General features: G+C 29.6%; 1 long non-coding RNA gene across 4 annotated transcripts; it reads right to left on the bottom strand.

Moving 5' to 3' along the window:
* Positions 1–5,353: 5,353 nt before the first annotated feature.
* LOC111893497 (uncharacterized) lies at positions 5,354–19,995 on the bottom strand. Of its 4 annotated transcripts, none has more exons than XR_008227471.1 (6): positions 19,769–19,995; positions 17,381–17,443; positions 16,816–16,918; positions 16,482–16,512; positions 15,895–16,031; positions 5,354–5,726 (listed from the first exon to the last, which is right to left on the bottom strand). It is a non-coding gene; the product is annotated as an uncharacterized LOC111893497 (long non-coding RNA). The 4 variants fall into 4 exon arrangements; XR_006183233.2 differs by lacking the exons at positions 5,354–5,726; positions 19,769–19,995 and adding exons at positions 17,545–17,648; positions 17,760–19,558 and having other exon boundaries at positions 15,784–16,031; XR_006183231.2 differs by lacking the exon at positions 5,354–5,726 and having other exon boundaries at positions 15,784–16,031; positions 19,769–19,994.
* Between the last annotated feature and the right edge of the window lie 49 nt (positions 19,996–20,044).

Genomic DNA, 20,044 nt, shown 5'->3' on the forward strand with positions numbered 1-20,044 from the left:
AACAGATAAACAAGTAAAATGTATTAACTAGAAGCAAAATGTAATAAACATGCTAAGGATACCCACTATATAATAAGAATAAAAGTTATAAAAAAGTAATTATAAAAGATAAAGATGAGTTATGAAATAATATATATTTCAAGTGCAAAATGGAAAAAATTCATTTGCAATGCTATCATAGACTGGGCAAATAATACGAATAAGAAACAACCAACAAACATCTCAATTGCAATTTTGCACCACAAATGAGTTGAAAAGAACCAAATCAAAGTAAACATGAATGCATGTATTATTAGGTTCCACCATAGGTACATAACTAGATAGGATTCCTAAGGTTGAAGAACACACACTTGGGCTACCTTTCCTAATGAACAAATCCAAAAGGTTATTAAACAAATGAAAATATATTAATATGGAATAGATAGGATAACACAATGCAAGAGTTAACAAGAACTCAACATGAGTAAACATACATGATTCAGAATCAAAAGGTTAATAATTTATAACCACAGAAAAACGATGAGTTGTTATCAAGCTTCATAATCAATTGGACTGAAGAAAAAAAAACTGTTTGAAAAACAATGAGATGTTATCAAACACTAACAATGAGGTTATTAATAAAAATTCCTAAATGCAAAATGATAAAAGTTCAATGCACTGCTTCATAGATAGGATGCAAGTAAAATGAATAGAGTGGGCGAATAAGAAACAACAAACTATCTCAATTGCAATTTAACACCATTTATGAATCGACAAGAACAAACTCCACATGCATTGAAGAAAAAAGCACAAATGATCTTAGCATTCATAATTAAAAGTTTAACAATCAAGATTTCGAGAAAAATGATACACATTCAAGAGAAGTGAACAATTTCCATCTCCAGATAAGAAGGCAGATATATTACTGCATAGCTCATGTATAACAACATAAACAAGGTCATGGAAAGAACTCAAAAAGGGAAAATAATAAACTGGAAACTAGTAAAAACTATTAAATATGTGAGCACATAAAACTTTATAGAGAGACCCGAAAAAAGAAGGGAAAACAAGGTCAAATCAAAAGGTTACTTATAATCTTAAATTCCAAGAACTGAATTGTAATTTACCAGTATTCAAGAGTTGACAAGAACTGAATCTAAGTAAACAGATGATGTACATTTGGTATAGCAACCATAGAAAAAGATGAATATTTTCCAAAGTAAAATGCATTGAGAGTTGCAACGTTTTAACACAAATAAAACTAAAAAGTGCAATGCTATAAATGGGTTGAGTTTTTAAAGGGAAGTGTGCTTATTATGTAAAAAATGAAGATATGATGTCATGTTTGGTTTGATTTTTCAAAAGAAAATGCCTTCATGTTGAAAAATATGATAGATTTTTAAAAGCAAAAAGCCTTATATGAAATACATAGACATGGGTTGAAGATAAATTTTTTGGGCTTGCTTACTCGTGAACAAATCTAAAAGGTTATTAAGCAAATGAAGATATATTAATATGGGATTGGATCATAAACCATTTAAAGAAGATTAATTTGAAGGAAAAAAAAATGTAAAATATATAAAATAAGGGTAAATAAGAATGGACAAACCAGACAAACTGCAATTTACCAGCAAGCATGAGTTGACAAGAACTGACTTTCAGTGAGCATATATGTGTGTTTTCCTCCACTATAGACTCTGTATAAATAAATTAGATGTTGTTAAGATTCATAATGAAAAGGTTAATAATGGAAATTTTCATTAAATAAAGAAAAAGACCCCAAGCATCTCAAGAGGATGGAAGACAAGTAGGTGAATAAGAAAGGAAAAAACCATCTATCTCAATTGCAATTTTCCACCATTCATTCACGAGATGCTCTTAAGCTTAAAAATCAAAAGTTTAATATAATAATCTATACACTGCTATGAATCGAGTGTCTGAATAAAGAGTTGATGAGAAGACTAAATATGAGTAGAGCATACATGCATTTAGTCATCATAGAAACTATTAAAAACGAGGTGATATGATCTTAATAGAACGGTTAAAAATCAAAAGGAAGAGGAAAGAGCAAACAACCTAAACCACACCACATTAATTAAGGTTGTATAACAAGAAACAAAAGAAGAAACAGTTTTCACCATGAAACTTATAGCCATAGTAGTTTTGTCAAGACTTTTGAGTTAAAAAAACACACTTTAATAAGTATAGACATTCCTTTAGATTGAGGAACTCATATGTAGATGGAATACCAGATATGGAAATCAAAAACTTTAATAGTAAAAAAAAGAGGTAAAATAATGTTTTTAAAATATGGGCTTATTATATAGGTTTTATGAAACTTATCTTGATGTTAAAACTTTATCATTTTGTGGGACAATAAAGTTCACCTACAAATACAATTCATGACAAATCCAACTATTGAGGGATATTCCCAAACCAAACCTTGAACCACAAATACAAACATCACTCAAATCAAATCACTATGTTTCATTATGTATCTTCTTTATTCTAAATGATTGACAAAGAAACTCAAACAATGAACTTAAAAAGAATAGAGAGTAGCAAATATATTACAAATAAATAAAACCAAAAAATTAAAAGATTATCTCTGTATAAAATGAAGAACATGATGAAAAACAAGAAACCGATAACCAAGAAACTCAATGACCTTAATTTTCAAGTTGGAAAGAATTATATAAGGAACCTCTGACATTCAAAAATCAAAACCCTTCAAAAAAAACAAGATGTGATATTAAGATTCATAACAAAATTAAAGAGCTAATAAAGGAAAAAGTTCATTCTTTAGGATTTGCTTCTACAACAACTTAAACAATCTCCATGTTCACCAAAAGACTGTTATCAACAATAAACAAAATCCAAATAAATTTAAAAAATACAGACATGGTAAAGTGGCTGAATGGGTGAAATGGTTTGTATGGAGAAAAATACTGTATAGATAAAGCATGTTTTTTTGTTACGTATTAGGAGTGACAATTGATTAAACCAATGACATTTTACAAAGTTCAAAGTTGAGGAGATCAAAGTAAAATTTAAAAAAATAGAGATAAAAAATACATTTTACAAAGTAGAGTTATTAAAATTCATAATGGAAAAATTCATTAGATAAAGAAAGAGACCCCAAGCATCTCTAGAGGATGGAAGACAAGTAGGTGAATACTAATCTTGCAACAGAAAGAAAACAAAGAAGTGTGAAGCTATAAATGGGTTGACTTTTCAAAGGGAAATTAATATGCTTATAATAAGAAAAAATTAAAGTACAATGCTATAGATAGTATTTTTGTTTTCAAAAAAAAAAATGTCTTGATGAGGTAAAAACTTGATAGATTTCTATTATAAGTAAAATGCATTGCTATATTTTGGTTTGAAATGCCAATCAATGTAAACTAATACACACAACACAACAAAATATATACCTGCATAAATAATTGAAGTGTTTTGCTGTTTCTCAGCATACCCACTATAATTGACAAGATTTAAGAACACACAACAAAATAAGAGGTAAGAATATTCAAAATTAAAAAGAATAAAAGGGGTGGGATAATTACATCAAACAAAAAATAAAAATAGAAAAGGTTAGAGAAGTTTACCTCATGAAAGACTTCCTTGATACCCTTGTGCTCTTTAATTACTACACATGTTGAAGATATCCAAAAAATGATTTGTAGATAGTCATATTCTAATATTCAACATACAGTTATTTCTTTCATCTAACAGGAAATGTTAAATGTTGATTTTTATTTTGTTCATATTATAAGGTTTTATTAATATAAATTTCTAATTGCAAAAAAGATACTACTAAAAAGAGATATGAACACAGCAGGTAAGTCACATGTTTGTGCCCTAAATTTTAGCATCATGTCCTGAATACTTAAGAAAAATTGCATTGCTCCTGAGGTACAATGAAAAAAAAAAAAAACTAAAATCAACAAACATGGAATCGACAAACATACATGCATTTTGTGCCACAATCACAACTGTAGAAAAAATGAGATGGACTTAATATTTATAATCTAAAGGTTAATAATATTGTTTTTAATTGTAGAATAGTGAAAGTTCATTACACTTATATATATTTCATCAAACGATTAAACAACATAAAAAATCTCCTTTGTTGTCGCGGAAAACAAGAAGAAAAAGTCAGCAACAGAGTTGAACTTCCACATCACTGGAAAAAATATTAAAAAGATGAAAGGAATTCAAAGCAAGTAAAATCGATACACATACAAGAGAAATATACTACTAAATAGTGTACAACAGACAAATAGTTGGAAAAAAAAACAGTGTACATACTACACACCTCATGAGAAGTAAAAATCATTTGCTTCAAAGTTCATTGTTGTGACTGAGTTCTTGTTAAAAATATAAAAATGTGGGCAAAATAGTCATTTTACATGGATTTAATGGCTACCTTTAGGCAGCATGAAGCGTTAAAAAAAAACAAGTGGTTATATAATAGGGACAAAATTTGTAATTTAGTAGTATAAGGCTATTGATATAAATTTCTAAGTACAAAAATGATAAAAGTTGATAGGATGGTAGTAAATTGAATAGAGTGGGTGAATAAGAAACAACAAACTATCTCAATTGCAATTTAACACCATGTAACTGTAGAAAAAAACCAGCTCCATTGTGAAAGTTAATAACTTCAAACATAGAATTAGTAAAAGTATAAAAATGGTGCCAATTATGCTTCAAAGTTCACCAATTAGTAAAAAAACCAGCTCCACAAACTTAATTAAACATGCTATATAAGGATACAAAAAAGGAAAGACGCCATAGTATTATAGAAATCATTAATTAATAGAGGAGAAGAGAAGTCACCTATTTGTGCCCCTTAAATTCTAGCATTATGTCCTCCTGAATATTTAAGAAAAATTGCATTGCTCTTGACTCTTGAGGTACACTGGATAAATCTGAAATCACCAACTATGAGGCACATAAACTAACAATGCTGACTGATGTATGATAAATGATCAAAAAGAAGAGGAATGAGCAAACAACCTAAACCACACCACATTAATTAAGGTTGTATAACAAGAAACAAAAACTGGAATTCAAGATCATATTAATGCATAAAACAAAGAGAGGAAAAGAAATTCATTATCAGTATTATCAATGATCAAAAGGAAGAGGACTGTAAGTAGAAACACAATAATGTTCAGTTCAAGCAAATAGCTAAATGCTTTCATGAATTGAACTTGTGTATTGTAGCATCTTACCTTCGATTATAAGTTCATAACATTGTATTTTCAATTAAAGCATTGATATTTTTCTTATTTAGTAGGGCATTATACTTTGAAAAATATGCCTTATTATAATTAATAACAGTAAAATTTGTTTTGTATTTGTAAGATATTGCTATAACTGGGTAAGTATTTCAAAGTGCCATGTTGTAATAGGAAGAATGATGCTATAATAAACAAATCAATGAAAGTACATTGTCATTTATTGCATTTATCATAAGATAAACAAGTGTTTCCTTCATCTTCAGTGAAGGAAAAAAGAAGTGTTTCTCTCAACATGCTTTGGAGGATAGGATAGGAATCCCTGATTTTGAACTTTCTGCACAAATGAAACCAATCATTTTGATCATTGAGCATTACTGAATTAATAATCACAAAGAAACATATAAATGAACCTTGCATTTTTGCTATATACATAATAACATGTGCTCCCCAGTGTGTTGCTCCTATCAAATTATTTTTCATGAGAAGCTTACAAATAACCTATTAGAGAAAAAAAAAAAAGTTAAAACAAAAAGACAGATTCTTGAAATTCAACATACCAATCAGGCAATGGGCTAAAAGCATGACTTTCAGGAGTCATTAAAGCACCTCCTTATACACACTTTGAGTAAACCCACAAATCATCATTCACATAAACACCATTATATTCATATTTCATATAATCAAGCAACCTACAGTTCCTGATCCATAGACTATAAGCACACATACACACAAACAGAGTAAAATGAACAATATTAACAATCTGTAGTCGATTCCTCTGAGATTATACAGTGCACTGATTTAGATGGTTCTTAAAAATTTAGAGTACAAGTCTTAAGTTAGGTTAAAAGAAGAGGGAAATTGCTAATTCCACAACCAGAGAAAAAGTATGGCTCAAATGGTTCATGGAGCTATGAATATGAATAAAACATTTGGTGCCACCATATCAACAACAGAAAAAAGATGAGATGATCTTAAGATTCATAATCAATTAAGCTTTTATAAATTTATTCTCAGTTATATATAGAATGGTAAAAGTTCATTACATATACTAACATAGGATAGTAAAGCCATTCAAATAAGCCCTCTCTCTCTCTCTCTTGACATGAGACACAAACAAACTAATTTAAAAGAAAATCAAGGATAAACATGTGTGAAACAAATGGGACAAAGGTTAATAATGAAATAAATAATTAAAATAAGACCCCAGGCATCTAAAGACGATGGAAAGATACCCTTACTGTTTGAATAAAACTGACTTACTAAGACTTATGACCAAGATACCCTTACTATATATTATTAAACTTACTACATCAGGATAATTCACAAAGCTTTCCTTCTCCTGTAGAAAAACAATGTAACTATCTTAGGATCTGTACAAAAGGTATATATAATTAAAATATAGAATCATGAAAGTTCACAACATTACTACATTTTGGCTGCTTCGCCATAAAACTGACTTACAGAATCATTACACTGCAATAAAAGAGAGAAATCATCTCACCAAAATGGAAGAGAACTCTCATGCTTGTGCTCCACAACTTTCAACCACAAACCCAAAAAAGCAAAACACATAAGAGTAAATATACATGCATTAAGTGCAAAATGATAAACTCATACGATGATCCAAAATTAAAAGTTTCAATAACATAATGGTGAAACTGCACTAGTCTGTTATAAACAGATCGGATGCCTAAAGATAGGTGGAAAAAAAAAAGACAAAAAGCTCAATTGCAAGAGTTGACAAGAAGATAACCAAACCTGTGCATGAGGCAATATGTTTAGATTTACAATTAAAAGGTTGATAATATGATATAGATATGAAGCACAGAATGGTGAAAGTTGATTAGAATGATTTAAATATGCAGGATGCATGCAAGAGTTGACAAGAGTGGAATCTGAGTAAACATGCATGGACTTTGGGGCCTCTGTGGCAACTGCAGAAAAAAGATGAAAGTTTAAGAATCTATAAATGCTCAATTGGAAAATGAAGAAAGTTCATAACATTGCTATAAATAGATATAATGACTAGGAGTACCAAAAAAATCCTGCATGTAAAAAAAACCATGAGTTTACCAGAACTCAAAAAGGAAAAAACATTTAACTGAAAACTAGTAAAAACTAGAGGGAAAAAAAAGTGAACTTAAGTTCAAATCAGTAGTTAATAATTTAGATTCCATTACACTGCTATAAACAGATAGGAAGCATTGGAATACAAGTTTTGTCTAGAGAAACCCAAAAAGAAAATTATAATAAATTACAAGTAATTAGCACTTTGGTGAATATCATCAATCAACTAACGAAAATGTGTGATAGTTGAAAAATAACTAATCTGACAAGAACTCTTTCAATCATAGAATGGTGAAAGTTCATTACAGGTGCTTTTTTTGCTTCACCAAAAAATTAAACGGAAAACCAAAAGAAAGTCACTATAAGAGGTAGACTTCATCATTACCAAAAAACATTAACAAGAGATATATAAACAACTTATATTATCTCCAAAATAAGAAGGCAAATACTGAATATACATACATACCATCATGCATAGAAATGAATGTGAGTATACATATACTATAGATGCATTAGATGCCACAATAGCAATTGTAGGAAAGAGTTCATATGATCTTAGGATTCATAATCAAAAGTTTAACAATTAATTAAGAAGATTTCAATAACATAATTTATTACATTTCTATAAATAGATAGGATACAATTTACCATCATCCAAGAGTTGAAAAAAGATCCAGCTCACTTGCAATTAATTTACCACCATGCAAGAGTTGACAGGAATATAATAATATATGAGCATGAGGCAATCTTTAGATTTATAATCAAAAGGTGAATACTCTTATATTTATATGCTCTACTTTAGATCTACAACACAAAAAATTACATTACAACTTCTATCATTCAGATCTCTCCCAACGAAATGACTTCTCTAACAATCAAAACCTAACTCCTCTCTTCCGTATATATATCCACAAAATAGACAAGTTAATGGAGATAAAAATAAATGTGATACCCATTTATCCCCTTATTAAATTTCTACCCCAACAACAAAGTACATAAAGATAAATTGGTTGAATTTTCAAAGTAAAATGCCTTGATAAGAAAAAAATGATATGATTTTCAAAATAAAATGCCTTAGAGAAGAAAATACTTGAAAGTTACAATGTTTTTAACACAAATAAAACTGTAACGTGCAATGATACAAGTGGGATCATTTTTTACAGGGAAATATGCTTATTATATAAAAAAGAAAGTACAATGCTATTGTTTCTAGGTAGATTTTTCAAAAAAAAAATGCCTTAATAATGAAAAATTCGATAGATTTTTAAAAGTAAAATGCCAATGTATCACTTTGAAAACAGTGGAGTAATAGAATAGTTATTTCTATGATTTTCTAGATCAAAATATCATGTAGTTCCCCATCTACTACCCCCTTAAGAACTCTATAAGGACAACACATTTAACAGATAAACAAGTAAAATGTATTAACTAGAAGCAAAATGTAATAAACATGCTAAGGATACCCACTATATAATAAGAATAAAAGTTATAAAAAAGTAATTATAAAAGATAAAGATGAGTTATGAAATAATATATATTTCAAGTGCAAAATGGAAAAAATTCATTTGCAATGCTATCATAGACTGGGCAAATAATACGAATAAGAAACAACCAACAAACATCTCAATTGCAATTTTGCACCACAAATGAGTTGAAAAGAACCAAATCAAAGTAAACATGAATGCATGTATTATTAGGTTCCACCATAGGTACATAACTAGATAGGATTCCTAAGGTTGAAGAACACACACTTGGGCTACCTTTCCTAATGAACAAATCCAAAAGGTTATTAAACAAATGAAAATATATTAATATGGAATAGATAGGATAACACAATGCAAGAGTTAACAAGAACTCAACATGAGTAAACATACATGATTCAGAATCAAAAGGTTAATAATTTATAACCACAGAAAAACGATGAGTTGTTATCAAGCTTCATAATCAATTGGACTGAAGAAAAAAAAACTGTTTGAAAAACAATGAGATGTTATCAAACACTAACAATGAGGTTATTAATAAAAATTCCTAAATGCAAAATGATAAAAGTTCAATGCACTGCTTCATAGATAGGATGCAAGTAAAATGAATAGAGTGGGCGAATAAGAAACAACAAACTATCTCAATTGCAATTTAACACCATTTATGAATCGACAAGAACAAACTCCACATGCATTGAAGAAAAAAGCACAAATGATCTTAGCATTCATAATTAAAAGTTTAACAATCAAGATTTCGAGAAAAATGATACACATTCAAGAGAAGTGAACAATTTCCATCTCCAGATAAGAAGGCAGATATATTACTGCATAGCTCATGTATAACAACATAAACAAGGTCATGGAAAGAACTCAAAAAGGGAAAATAATAAACTGGAAACTAGTAAAAACTATTAAATATGTGAGCACATAAAACTTTATAGAGAGACCCGAAAAAAGAAGGGAAAACAAGGTCAAATCAAAAGGTTACTTATAATCTTAAATTCCAAGAACTGAATTGTAATTTACCAGTATTCAAGAGTTGACAAGAACTGAATCTAAGTAAACAGATGATGTACATTTGGTATAGCAACCATAGAAAAAGATGAATATTTTCCAAAGTAAAATGCATTGAGAGTTGCAACGTTTTAACACAAATAAAACTAAAAAGTGCAATGCTATAAATGGGTTGAGTTTTTAAAGGGAAGTGTGCTTATTATGTAAAAAATGAAGATATGATGTCATGTTTGGTTTGATTTTTCAAAAGAAAATGCCTTCATGTTGAAAAATATGATAGATTTTTAAAAGCAAAAAGCCTTATATGAAATACATAGACATGGGTTGAAGATAAATTTTTTGGGCTTGCTTACTCGTGAACAAATCTAAAAGGTTATTAAGCAAATGAAGATATATTAATATGGGATTGGATCATAAACCATTTAAAGAAGATTAATTTGAAGGAAAAAAAAATGTAAAATATATAAAATAAGGGTAAATAAGAATGGACAAACCAGACAAACTGCAATTTACCAGCAAGCATGAGTTGACAAGAACTGACTTTCAGTGAGCATATATGTGTGTTTTCCTCCACTATAGACTCTGTATAAATAAATTAGATGTTGTTAAGATTCATAATGAAAAGGTTAATAATGGAAATTTTCATTAAATAAAGAAAAAGACCCCAAGCATCTCAAGAGGATGGAAGACAAGTAGGTGAATAAGAAAGGAAAAAACCATCTATCTCAATTGCAATTTTCCACCATTCATTCACGAGATGCTCTTAAGCTTAAAAATCAAAAGTTTAATATAATAATCTATACACTGCTATGAATCGAGTGTCTGAATAAAGAGTTGATGAGAAGACTAAATATGAGTAGAGCATACATGCATTTAGTCATCATAGAAACTATTAAAAACGAGGTGATATGATCTTAATAGAACGGTTAAAAATCAAAAGGAAGAGGAAAGAGCAAACAACCTAAACCACACCACATTAATTAAGGTTGTATAACAAGAAACAAAAGAAGAAACAGTTTTCACCATGAAACTTATAGCCATAGTAGTTTTGTCAAGACTTTTGAGTTAAAAAAACACACTTTAATAAGTATAGACATTCCTTTAGATTGAGGAACTCATATGTAGATGGAATACCAGATATGGAAATCAAAAACTTTAATAGTAAAAAAAAGAGGTAAAATAATGTTTTTAAAATATGGGCTTATTATATAGGTTTTATGAAACTTATCTTGATGTTAAAACTTTATCATTTTGTGGGACAATAAAGTTCACCTACAAATACAATTCATGACAAATCCAACTATTGAGGGATATTCCCAAACCAAACCTTGAACCACAAATACAAACATCACTCAAATCAAATCACTATGTTTCATTATGTATCTTCTTTATTCTAAATGATTGACAAAGAAACTCAAACAATGAACTTAAAAAGAATAGAGAGTAGCAAATATATTACAAATAAATAAAACCAAAAAATTAAAAGATTATCTCTGTATAAAATGAAGAACATGATGAAAAACAAGAAACCGATAACCAAGAAACTCAATGACCTTAATTTTCAAGTTGGAAAGAATTATATAAGGAACCTCTGACATTCAAAAATCAAAACCCTTCAAAAAAAACAAGATGTGATATTAAGATTCATAACAAAATTAAAGAGCTAATAAAGGAAAAAGTTCATTCTTTAGGATTTGCTTCTACAACAACTTAAACAATCTCCATGTTCACCAAAAGACTGTTATCAACAATAAACAAAATCCAAATAAATTTAAAAAATACAGACATGGTAAAGTGGCTGAATGGGTGAAATGGTTTGTATGGAGAAAAATACTGTATAGATAAAGCATGTTTCTTTCTGAATGAGAATAAATGACCTATTACCCTCACTTTCCAAAAAAGTATAGTAAATGTCATCATAAAGAATTGGTAGTTTGTCAAAATAAAATAACTCATTTTGAAAAATACGATAGATTTTTAAAAGTAAAATGCCTTGACAGGCTAAATTTAAAAGTTATAATGTTGTAACTGAAAGAAAACTAAAATGCACGATGTTATAAAAACGAGGTGATATGATCTTAAGACTCATAATAGAAAGGATAAAAAATGGAACCATCAAAGAAAAGAAAAGCTTAGAGAAGTTTACCTCATCATAGACTTCCTTGATACCCTTGTGCTCTTTAATTTCTACACATGTTCAAGATATCCACATAATGATTTGTAAACATGATCATGTTTCTGCACATGAAAGGTAGGATAGTCATATTCTAATATTCAACATACAGTTACTTCTTTCACCTAACAGGAAATGTTAAATGTTGATTTTTATTTTGTTTACAGTTCTCTTAGGTGGCACCTCATCAATAACAGTAATGGGCAAACCCAAAAATTAAATTATTGTGGCCTTTAAAATAATCAATTCTGCATCAGATAAATAACTCTCAATTTTGTTGAATGGAAAATTACATACCTTTGAGCTTTAAAACCTTTCATAACATCTGATCTTTGACCTCCTTCAAACAAGTCATTGGTTGTGAGTTTCTGTCCATTGTTGTGATTGCATGAGTTCTTGTACAGAGTTAGTAAAAATATAAAAAATGTGGGCAAAATAGTCATTTTACATGGGCGGCATGAAGCCCAAAGACCAAATCCAAAAAGGATAAAAAGTGCAAGAAAAACAATCCGAAAACAAGTGTTATAAAATTTGTGTAATTTAAGTGTCTTATAAGGTTTTATTAATATAAATTTATAATTGCAAAAACATATCACTGAATAGAGATATGAACAGAGAGAGCAGGTAAGTCACATGTTTGTGCCCCCTAAATTTTAGCATCATCTCCTGAATACTAAATTAAAATTGCATTGCTCCTGAGGTACAATGAAAAAAAAAAACTAAAATTAACAAACATGGAATCGAAAGGGACAAGTTAATTACACTGCTATTTGAAAGGGAAAAGTTAACTAAAACTAGCATAAGATTAAGGACTTAAAAGCTGTAAAATAGAAAGGGAAAAGTTAATTACACTGCTATTTGATTTTGCTTCAGCAACAATTAAACAACCTAAAAAGGCTCCATTATGTTATCAATAATAGAGTTGTTGAAATTCTTGATTACATTTTTCAGATTAAAAAGAAAGTAAACTCGTTTCCAGACAAGAAAACCTAAATTCTATCTCCAAACCTAAATAGCATAATCTAGAGAAAAAAAAGAAGAAGTCCATGAACATACTACATACATCAAAACCATAATAATAATCAAAAAAAGAATTTATAGATTTTTTAAAAGTGAAATACCTCAATAAGAAATTTTTTGAAAGTTAAAATGCGAAAAGCGAATAGTGCAATGCTTTAATTGGGTTGATTTTTCAAAAGAAAATGACTTGATATAGTAAAATATGATACATGTTTAAGGAAACATTTGAAAGTTTTATAAAAAAAATGTAAAATCTATAAGATAGGATGCACATGAACATGAATAAAGGGGGGTAAATAATAAGAATGGACAAACAACAATTTACCACAAAAGCAAAGGTTGAAAAGAACTGGCTTTCAGTAAACACATATATGTGTATTTCCCTCCGCTATAGCAAAAGTATAAATAAATTAGATATAATTAAGATTCATAATGAAAAGATTAATAAAAGAAAAAGTCATTAACTAAAGAAATCGCAAGAGGATGGAAGAGAAGTAGGTGAATAAAAAAGGAAAAAGATCTCAATTGCAATTAATAGAAGAGAAGAGAAGTCACCTATTTGTGCCCCTTAAATTCTAGCATTATATCCTCCTGAATATTTAAGAAAAATTGCATTGCTCTTGACTCTTGAGGTACAATGAATAAAAACTAACAATGCTGACTGATGTATTATTATTTATTATAAATGATCAAAAGGAAGAGGAAAGAGCAAACAACCTAAACCACACCACATTAATTAAGGTTGTATAACAAGAAACAAAAACTGGAATTCAAGATCATATTAACGCATGAAACAAAGAGAGGAAAAGAAATTCATTATCAGTATTATCAATGATCAAAAGGAAGAGGACTGTAAGTAAAAACACAATAATGTTCAGTTCAAGCAAATAGCTAAATGCTTTCATGAATTGAACTTGTGTATTGTAGCATCTTACCTTCGATTATAAGTTCATAACATTGTATTTTCAATTAAAGGATTGATATTTTTCTTATTTAGTAGGGCATTATACTTTGAAAAATATGCCTTATTATAATTAATAACAGTAAAAATTGTTTTGTATTTGTAAGATATTGCTATAACTGGGTAAGTATTTCAAAGTGCCATGTTGTAATAGGAAGACTGATGCTATAATAAACAAATCAATGAAAGTACATTGTCATTTATTGCATTTATCATAAGATAAACAAGTGTTTCCTTCATCCAAGTCTACTAATGAAATGTGACTTACCACCTATAGTAGTTTTGTCAAGACTTTTAAGATTTAAAAAAATTACATTTTAAAAAGTATAGACATTCCTTTATACTGAGAAATTCATATGTAGATGGAATACCAGATATGGAAATCAAAAACTTTAATAGTAAAAAAAGAGGTAAAATAATGTTTTTAAAATATGGGAAAACTTATCTTGATGTTAAAACTTTATCATTTTGTGGGACAAAAAAGACAATAAAGTCTACCTACCTACCTACAAATCCAACTATTGAGGGATATTCCCAAACCAAACCTTGAACCACAAATATAAACATCACTCAAATCAAACTACCATTCAAAAGAAATTTCTTATAATTAAAAACATCAATACCTCTCAACCTTGCATTTTTGCTATATACATAATAACATGTATGTGCTCCCCAGTTGTGTTGCTCCTATCAAATTATTCTTCACGAGAAGCTTAGAAATAACCTATTAGAGAAAAAAAAGTTAAAACAAAAAGACAGATTCTTGAAATCAACATACCAATCAGGCAATGGGCTAAAAGCATGACTTTCAGGAGTGATTAAAGCACCTCCTTATACACACTTTGAGTAAACCCACAAATCATCATTCACATAAACACCATTATATTCATATTTCATATAATCAAGCAACCTACAGTTCCTGATCCATAGACTATAAGCACACATACACACAAACAGAGTAAAATGAACAATATTAACAATCTGTAGTCGATTCCTCTGAGATCATACAGATAACTGATTTAGGTTAAAAGAAGAGGGATATTGCTAATTCCACAACCAGAGAAAAACTATGAATAAAACATTTGGTGCCACCATATCAACAACAGAAAAAAGATGAGACGATCTTAAGATTCATAATCAATTAAGCTTTCATAAATTTATTCTCAGTTATATAGAATGGTAAAAGTTCATTACATATACTAACATAGGATAGTAAAGCCATTCAAATAAGCCCTCTCTCTCTCTTGACATGAGACACAAACAAACTAATTTAAAAGAAAATCAAGGATAAACATGTGTGAAACAAATGGGACAAAGGTTAATAATGGGGGAAAAAAAAAGTCATGAACTAAAGAAAAAGACCCCAGGCATCTGAAGATAATGGAAAGAAAAATAGGTGAATAAGAAAGGACAAACATGCATTTGTTGCCACCATAGAAACTGTAGAACAAGAATAAGATGATTCTAAGATTCAAAACTAAAAGGTTGATATAATCTAAAGTGGTGTTTGTTTTCTGCCAAAAGCTCTTTTTGACCTCTTATGTCTACGGGAGGAAAGACATTTGTGAAAAAGACTGTTTGCTTTTCAGAAGACAAAGGATATATAAAAAGATCTTTTTGACATCTTTTTCCGGAAGACAAAAAAAAAGCTTCTAACTTTGGAAGACATTAATTTTTAAGTTCTAATCCTAATTTAATATTTCTTTTTCCACCTATTTTAAGATTCAAAACTAAAATTTGAATAATCTACAGACACTGCTATGAACCGAGTGTCCGAATAGAGAGTTGATGAGAAGTAAATATGAGTAAAACATAGCGGCATTTAGTCATCATAGCAACTATATGAAAAGCTCAGATGATCTTATGATTCAATAACAGAATCAGTACACTGCAATAAAGGAGAGAAAGAGAGCTGAAATCAGACACATCCACATTGAGAAAATATCCCACCATAATGGAAGGAGAAGTCTCATGCTTGTGCTCCACAACTTTCAACCAGAAACCCAAAAAAGCAAAACAAATTAAGACCATTATAGAAAAGAAGATGCTTTAAATTCATTAGATTTAGTCAGACTCCCATCTGTCTCCTGTAAGGTATATATCCACATACAGAGAGAGCATCAGAAAAATCACCATATCCATAGCTTCAAATAACTAAATATGAGTAGAAAATTTTGACATTAATATGATCTTATGATTCATAAACAAAAAGATTAATAATCTAGAGGGAAATTGTCAGAAAAGTCCCAATATTTACGGAAACGTTACAGTTAAGTCCTAATTTTTTTTAACATAAAAGCCCCGATTATTTCATTTTGGCTCAAATTAACAAAAAAGTCCTTTTTTTCTTTTAACAGGAAATGACATATTACCATGTAAAATCAACTAACCGGGACTTGTCTGTTCAAAAAAAATAAATTGGGACTAAAATGTAACTTTTCCGAAAATATTGGGACTTTTCTGACAATTTCCCTCTAGATTGCAACTTAGCAACGTACAGGAGTTGACAAGAACTGAATCTGAGTGAGTAAACGTACATGCATTTTGTGTCACCATGCATCATCACAACTGTAGAAAAAAGATGAGATGATCTTAATATTAATATCAAAAGGAAAAGGTTAATGATATCATTTTTAATTAAACAATGTAAAAAGCTCCTTCATTTCTCATCGAGGAAAACCAGAACAATTAGACAGAGTTGAACTTTTCCTCATTACAGTAAAAACTACAAATCAGAGAATTAATATTTATGAACAGAAGTAAAACTCATATAAGTGACACTGATATATCCCTTTATCTTTCAAACCACAACAGAATACATACATTAATTAAAAGTTTAGCCAACAAAATAAAAAGATGAATAATATATACCTGAAAGTGGTACCTAAACACATGAAAATAGTCTACAAGAGGGACATCATATTCAGGCTATTAGTCGAGTTGTTTTGAACATAATGTCCTTCCTGCAAATAGCCTGGAAAGCCCATACCATTAGAGATTAGAAAGATTCAACCAACAAATAGGAGCAAGATAGAAAAGACCATTTGATTCAAAGTTCATTGTTGTGAGTTCATGTACAGAAGAATTAGTAAAAATACAAAAATGTGGGTGAAATAGTCATTTTACATGGATTTAAGGGATATCTCAGTTGCAATTTAACATCATGTATGAGTTGACAAGAACCAAATCAGAGTAAATATGTGTGCATTAAGTAAGTGAAAAAAAGTTCAGGTGAAAAAGAAAAGACAAACCAGCTAAAATGAAATTTACCACTGTGCAAGAGTTGACAAGAACATAATCAATCTTTAGATTTACAAACAAAAGGTCGATGATATAGATTTCAAGCACAGAATGTTGTGAATATGAAGGATGCCTAGGAGTATGAATATGAAGGTGAATAAGAAAAGGCAAACAAGCTTAATTAATTGCAATTTACCACCATCACAGGAATGGATTCTGAGTAAACATCCATTGACTTTGGGTGGGGCCTCTATAGCAACTGCAAAAAAAAAAAAAAAGGTGAGCACATAAAACCTTATAAAGAGACCCAAAAAAGAAGGGAAACAAGTGAATTTAAGGTCAAATCAAAAGGTTACTTACTAATAAGAAAGGACAACCTAACTCAATTGTAATTTACCAGCATGCAAGAATTGAAAAGAACTGAATCTAAGTAAACAGATGTACATTTGGTGTCATCATAGCAACTATAGAAAAAAAAAAGAAAAAAAAAAAGATGAGAGGATCTTAGATTCTAAGAACAGGATCATTGCACTGCAATAAAAGAGAGAAAGAAAGAGCTGAAATCAGACACCTACTTGAATGGAATATCCACATTGAGAAAACATCTCACCAAAATGGAAGAGAACTCCCCAACTTTCAACCAGAAACCAAAAAAATAAAAAAGGAAACACATAAAGACCATTATAGAAAAGATGATACTTCAAAATCATCATCATTAGTTATCCTGTAAGGTATATATCCACAAAATAAACAAGTTAATGGAGATAATCATTAAAGAAAAATATTTGTTATATAAGCCATACTGATATCTCTGTATAAAATGAAGAACATGACGAAAAAAAAAAGAACCCGATAACCAAGAAACTCAATGACCTTAATTTTCAAGTTGGAAAGAATTGTATAAGGAACCTCTGTCATTCAAAAATCAAAACCCTTCAAATAAACCCATCAAAGAAGAACCAAGAACAAGACAAGTGACAGATGAAAAACAACATATGATAAACAAAGAATTGAATCTTTGGATCCATACATGCATTTGTTGCCACCATAGGAACTGTAGAAAAAGAATGTGATGCTCTTAATATTAATATTCAAAAGGCACACAATCTACACTCACTGCTATGAATCGAGGGTCTGAATGAAGACTTGATGAGAACTAAATATGAGTAAAAAACATTTAGTCATCATAAGATTCAAAATAGAAACAGTCATATAGCTCTCCAGATTAAGTGCTTAACCCATTAAGCCAAAAAGAAACACTAAATATACATTCCATAGCATGAATATGGTACTAATTAAATAGTGTAGAACACACAATCAGTTGGAAAAAAAACCATAGCATCAAAGAAAGAAATTCCTGACCACACTACTCATGATTCATATAAGCATTTAACTGGAAACTAGTAAAAACTACAAGTGACACTGATGTCCCTTTATCTTTTAAACAACAACAGAATACATTAAAAGCTTAGCCAACAAAATAAAGATAATTAATAACCTAAACACGTGAAAATAGTCTACAAACATATATGAGCAACACAGAAAGAACTCGAAAAGGAAAAACATTTAACTGGAAACTATAAAAAGGTTACCACACAAAAGCTTGCATAATAAGGGAAAAGAAAGAGAAGTTAAGTTCAAATCAGTAGTTAATAATTTAGACTTCATTACACACTGTTATAAACAGATAATCTAGATCTGAAACATGTAAAAATAGAGACAAAATATGACTCAATGAGATGATCTTAAGATTCACAATCAAAAGGTTGTTAATAATCTCAGATTTCAAGAACAGAATCATTACACTGCAATAAAAGAGAGAAAACATGCACATAAAGACCAATATGGAAACAAAGATACTTCAAAATCATCATCATTAGTCAGCCTCCAATCTGTCTCCTGTAAGGTATATATAATATCCACAAAATAAACAGGTTAGTGGAGATAATCACTGAACCTATATCATTGAAGAAAAATAACTTTTACATATATGTGATATCCCTTTATTTCTACTCCTACAACAAAGCACATAAAAATAACTTGGAATTGCTCATCTAGAGAAACCCAGAAAGAAAACACGTTTGTAGATGAACAAATTCAAAAAATAATATATTTATATGGAACAGATAAGCCATCTAACAAAGCATTACGAAACAAGACACATCTCTCAACTATTTTCAGAAATATTCATCAAACCCTCCCTACGATAGAAGGGGAAAACCCCCAAAAAATTTATTCTGATTCATTCTATCTTCTTGTTCTTAATGATTGACCAAGAAACCCAAACAATGAACTTAAGAAGATTAAAGAGCAGGATCAATCGACTATCAAAAACTATTTCAAATAAACAAAACCAAAAGATTCTAAAGATTATCTATGCATAAAATGAAGAACATGATGAAAAACAAGAAACTGATCGATAACCAAGAAGTGGAAAAACCCCCAATTTTCAAGTAGGAAAAAACTGTATAAGAAACTGTTAGCCTTTCAAAATGAAAACCCTCGGAAAAAATCTGTCAAAGAAGAATCAAAAACAAGACAATCGACAGAAGAGAAAATTAAAAGATGCAAAATACAGACATACATGGGTACTTGAAGAGACTTATCATGGGTAGCTTGCTAATGCTGTTGGAGAAGAACGATCGAAGGGAGTGCAGATTGATTACTGATATATGTAGGTTTCTAAAGGCGGTTTATGTGCGCAACGGTAAATATATTTTATTTCCTTATTTCGCGTATCCAACTAACGATTCTTCTTCTTCATGGTTTTTAAGGCGAATCTAAAGATACCTGATTTAAAACCACTTTGACTTCGAGTAAACCCCTAGGATATCATAACATATTAAATTTTCACAGTATT

This window comes from Lactuca sativa, unplaced genomic scaffold (genome assembly GCF_002870075.4).
Source record: "Lactuca sativa cultivar Salinas unplaced genomic scaffold, Lsat_Salinas_v11 Lsat_1_v11_unplaced_17, whole genome shotgun sequence".
Taxonomy (NCBI): Eukaryota; Viridiplantae; Streptophyta; class Magnoliopsida; order Asterales; family Asteraceae; genus Lactuca; species Lactuca sativa.